The sequence below is a fragment of the Psammomys obesus genome, unplaced genomic scaffold (assembly GCF_907164565.1).
Source record: "Psammomys obesus unplaced genomic scaffold, mPsaObe1.curated_primary_1811, whole genome shotgun sequence".
In the NCBI taxonomy this organism is placed as follows: Eukaryota; Metazoa; Chordata; class Mammalia; order Rodentia; family Muridae; genus Psammomys; species Psammomys obesus.
In genome coordinates this window covers 15,542,617-15,548,143 of record NW_026596162.1, presented here as the reverse complement: position 1 = coordinate 15,548,143, position 5,527 = coordinate 15,542,617, and positions in this window count along the sequence as shown.

Here is a 5,527-nt window from a genome sequence, read left to right as displayed (position 1 = left end):
TGCCATAGCAACAGGCACAGCACCACACACCATAGGAGAAAGGATGGCTCTATGAGAATCCCCTCTGCAGATGTTCCAACTGCAGACTGCTCGGCCTCAGCTGCAGGCTGCCCACAGCACCACCATTCACTGGTCCTCTCCGTGTCCAGTTCTGTCAAGTCCATCAGGGTGACAACTGCCGTGTGACAGACCTTTCCCAGGGACACACACTACAAACGCATTTGTTCACCCCAGAAAGGAAGTGCATGAGAGAAGACCAAAGTAATGAGCACGTGATTACACACAAATGTTTTCTTTGTGGAGGCAATGAAGTTTTATTGGGGTTACTACCAGAAATATGGGTGAAGGGTTACATGGAAAGTACAGAATGACTCTATGGAATAGAGACATTTTACTACCGGAAAGCCCACCCAAACTTGGGTGACAGTCCATGCAAGCTAAAAACCTGGGACTCTCTGCAACAGCTACGGGCAGCTTGACGGTCCAAATATCTTCCTTGCATTTCCATCACTCCGAGTCTCTTCCCCAGCCGTTTGGAAGAATGTGCCACACAGTGCGTTCTTCCAAGCATGTCAGCCAGCCTTCCACCAGTCTACAAACCCCGAGGTAGTCAGTGTATAACCATGGAAGGGCTGTTTCGTCCCCCATTTTTGGAGGTTTCAGTCCCTGACCCAATCTCTAACCTGGGTAGGACCCCACGGCGTCCTGCACGCCATACCTATCAGCACTGGGCTACCTAATGAGTTGGCACCTTTCGTTTGCACTTCGAAAGGTACAAGAAAGGTTTGCATGCTCTGCGGCCAAAGCTGTAGCCGTTTCTCATTAGGTTACGGAAAGACACAAGAAAGGACACAGGGGATGGGTGACTAAGAGCTGTGTGCATGCAGCAGCCGCTTAGAGGGACCCTGTGGCTCACAGAATGACTGAGGAGACCCCGGAGGACCTGAGCACACAATGTTTCCACCTCGTTGTCTTTACCCCTTAGAACAAGGGGTGCTTTAACCCTGGGCAAGTTTTATTCCACAAATGGAGTCTTGCTCCAAAAGAGCTTAAAAGGATGAGCTGTTGACACTGGTGTTTTCCCTTTGGGTTGCAGGCCACCCGGGGTGGGCGGAGCTTGAGGCCTGACTGAACACACACCCACACAGGGTGTCCCCCACCAGCAGAAAAGGGGCCTGGGCAACGTGTGGGGACGGCTAGTGACACCTGGACACCTCTGTGCTCTGCAAGTGGTGACACAGACCCTCTAGAGAAAGGCGAAAGCAGTACATGGAAACAGCCACGCGCTGTCGCGCATGAGCAACGCGGCTGACCCATCTCTGAAGATGAGGTCTCTGTTGTGAGCCTTGTAGCTGTGGGCTGGTGGGCACCATCCCTGACATCAGGCCGTCTTCTTGGGAGGGATGAGATTTGATCAGGTAATGGCAGACATCACAAAAGGGGGTCTCAGAACTGTCGTCACCCCTGCCAAGAGAGCGAGAGAGACCTGAGGAAACCAAGTCTAAAGTAGAAGGGACAGACACACACTGAAACTGTAAGGTTTTCCCTGATACTCTTTCTGCTGTGTCTTAACGGCAGTTTGCTCCTCGAGTCAGTGAGGGATGTGGACACAGATCACCGGTGACTTTGACGCCCTGGGAGTCTTGTGCCCAGAGGCAACTGCCTGAACCTGAGTACCCACAGCGGGGCCGTCAGCCATGGAGCCAGGTAGGCACTTTCCCCGGGTGGCTCTTTCTCAGCATCACTTAAATCCAATGTGTGCTCCGAGACCTCAAACTGTGACGGCCACGGAAGTACTGCCCTCTTTTGCCAACGATATTTATGGACAGGCTACCCTCCACAAATAAGTTGAAGCTCCCTGAGTAAAATCCCCATGATCTCCTCAGAGAATGGCGCTGGCTTACACGATTCCCTTCTCCTCCTTACCTGCCAGGAGCATAAATCTTCCCGGTCTCTATGCAGCATCTGCTTGATTTGCTCTACACTCGTGGCCATGGGAGCCCTTGGGGTTCAATTACAGTGTCTTCTAATTACGGCCTCTCCAGGTGCCACCACTAGCACGTGGCAGCTTGGAGTCCACTACATTTGGTTAGGACTTGTGATCTCAGGTGCAGCCTAACTGAGCTGTGGCCCCTTCGGGGTGACCAGGCCCTTCAAGGTCAAGGAGGGGGTGTCCTTGTGGGTGTTCCCAAGTTCCTCATCTTCACATCAGCAGTGACCTGGGACAGGAGGAGAACAGCAGCGCCCTTCCCCAGGGGATGTGCCCAGGGGCAGGTACTGGTGTACATCGACTTTGCAGGGCTCAGCTGGGGACATTCTTAACCCCTTTCAAGGTTTTCTGAAGTCGCTGTATGGAGAAAGAGATATGGGTAACCTTTCTGCTCCATGAAAATACCAACAGAGCCAAGGGGAGCCTTTTCAACAGCCAGCCCCCATACTATGCCACCCAAGAGGATCCGCTTTCAAGATCCCAGATCTTATCGAGAGGCCACAGCAGCTGGTGTCTGGGAGAGAAATCGTCTTGTCCCCCTCCACAGCACATGCCTGTCATGTAGGCCCCTGTGGGGTGGGTCATGTTCCAGAGTCCCCAGGAAACCAAGTGTCACGTCTCCACAGTGAGGGAATGTTGGTGGCCCACTGTAACCAGCACTGGACAGCGCAGGATGCCAGGTTAAGGCAGTCCTGGCTACAGGTAACAAGGTTTGGCTGAGCAGCCATGAGAGAGGAAGAACATTTCAGACAAATGGACACCTGGCAAAAAGTCCCATTTTCATGGGTGGTCAGGCACCAAAGAGAGGCAGGGACAAAGACTGTCTCTTCCGTTCTGACATCCCCTGGGTAGAGACCAAGAGGGCCTCTGACTCCAGGGTTGGGCTTGGTCTGGCTGATCCTGCTGTCTTCTCGGCATCAGGCTCCAGAAGCAGATGGTCAGAAGTGGCTTCCCACCAACATGCTTTTCATTCCTCATGTCCCTTATACTTGTCAGCTGAGACAGAGTGAGGAGAGTTTCATGTTGAACATACCAAACAGAACCAGCAGAGCTGAGACCAGAAAGACAGACCATGGTGGTTCTCCAGAGCTGACGAGTAAACCCCAAACCCAGCCCCAAGGTCACAGAGGATATCATGGCTAGGGCCACATGCCTGGCTCAGAGATTACAGTGACTGGCCAAACTTGCTCTTTCCCTAAGAACAAGGTGTTCAATGCTGCTGATGGGGTCCAGAATGCTTCTTCCATCCTGAGCTGGGAAGATGATTTGGCCCCTCCCTTCAGTGTGACCCAGTGGCTCCACAGTCTGGAGAGTGGCATTCAGAGTGGAGACCCCCTGCCTGACACAGACCACATGTGTAGCCTGTGGGCTACAATGAAACAGTAAGCGTGAACAGCCTGATGCCCAGAGCCGCTAGTGACTGCATTGGCCCACACTGGGAGGGTGGGGAAGTACTGACAAGCAATGAATAAGTATGCGGGGTTTGGGGAATCCTTCCTCACCTAATTCTCTGCTCCCAGGAGCAAGCCAAGGTCTGTTTGTAGAATGCAAATAAAGTGCATGCTCCCTGGCTGCCTCCATCCTGTGAAGGTGAGGAGGATGATCCTTGCAGAGCAAAGGGGGAATAAGCCATGGAAGCATCAATCTGCCTCTATACTTGAGAACCACATCTGTCCCCAACCCGAAGAAGGCGGCTCCATCCTGAGCCTTGTGGCCATGGGCTGGGTGCCATCCACTGAACAAAGGACCTTCTCACAGAATTAGGACACAGGGTAACAGCAGCCACTAAAGAAAGAGTTTTCGTTGGTACACCAGTGTCCTGTAAGAATGGTGTGGAGGAAGGTGGAGACCAAGTGGGGGCGAAAGAGACATGAACTCATATTCTATATTCTTTTGCAGCAAATGGTTCCTGATCTGCCTTATTTCCAGGGAAGTATGTCCATGGTCATGCCATAACAAAGCAAGCCAGGCCTCTGGAAAGCACTTCTGGCCATCCCAGAGAATAACTCTGTCTCCGCTCTGGGGCCAGGACCTGGCTCTGGATTCTTCTCACTCATTCCCAAGAGTGAAACAGAACTGCCCTCCCTTTCCAGGCTCGGCTTTATTAACCTGGGGCAGAGCCAAAGGTCTCCCAGTGGACACCCATACACCAAAACCTGTCCCAACCCCCCAGCCAGCTGACGCTCAGGGTCACTGGCCATGAGTCCATGTGGGGCCACATGGGAACGACAGGGTGGTCAGGTTCTGGAACAGGAGGCCAGGCAGTGGCTGGCAGTTGATAGCAGGGCCTTCATGACACACGAGTGGGAAGATGACTTAGCCACTCAGTATGACCCAGAGCTCCACAGTGAGCGGGAGATTGACGTTCAGAAAGAAGGCCCGCTGCTACTGAGGACAGCTCACACCTAGCCACACCTCAGGGGTTCCTCAGTCTTCAGAAAAGAAATCCAGGGCCACCTTTCCCTCCAGTTTAGGGAGGACCAGCTCAGCCACCTGATATCCCTTTCCTTTCACTTGGGCAGATGCTCAGATGAGGCCACAGAAACACAGCCTCTGCCAGAAGCAGGCATGTGGCGGATTTAACATGACTTTCATTAATTAATGTGAATCAGTGATCACCACAGATTAACTCCCCCGCTGACTCAGGTAGCTGATCCCCACCCAGAAGGTGCCCAGGAGAATGACGCAGACACCCTTGCCGCACAGAGATAAGTGCAGAGATCTCAAGATCCCCCCCTAAGGGGGGGGGTAATCCCTAAGGTGGGCACCGGACTCAATGGAATCCCACAGCTGCCAGCCTTTTGAAAGCAATGCTGGGTCCCAGGCCTGGGAATATCTACTTACCTTGCCTCACTGTAACAGAAAAATCTCAAAAGTCTAGTCAAACAAAGTCAAAAAATGCCTCCATGGGATAGGAAGAATTCTACCAGTTTCTGGAATCCTGGCACAGAGGACCAGCACCTTTGGTGTTTAGGAGAAGGAGGCTGTGGGCTGTGAAAACAAAGACATAAATGTTACCAGATCATCCCAAGGCTTGGATCAAGAAGGAGGAGGCACCAGTGAAGTACGGGGCATCCCTTTTATTCAGCTTCACACTGTCTTGGCACCCCAGAACAGGGGCATGTTTGCAAGGCAGCATCGTACAGATACACCCTGGCACAAGCTGGAATCCACAAGAAAAACACCCTCTTCTCACAGGTACCTGCAGAGGGCATGAGGGCCATAACCCTTTCAGAGACCCCCCCCACACACACACACACACACACACGGGTACCGTACCCTGCACCTCCTTACTCTCCTCTTCAGGGGAAGTTTGCTCCTGCTCCTATTTGTCCAACCTCCCACCCCCATTCAAAACACTCATCCCTTTCCTCCCAGCCACCTGACTGAAATTTCCTCTGAACAGGCTCTCTCTCTTTTGCTCATGCCCTTCCCGCTCCTGTCTTCTTCCCTTTCTTTCTGTCTTCCCGTTTGCCCCTCCCTCCTCTTCTCTCCTCCCTTCACAGCCAGGCACCATCCCGCTGGGCTTACACCGTT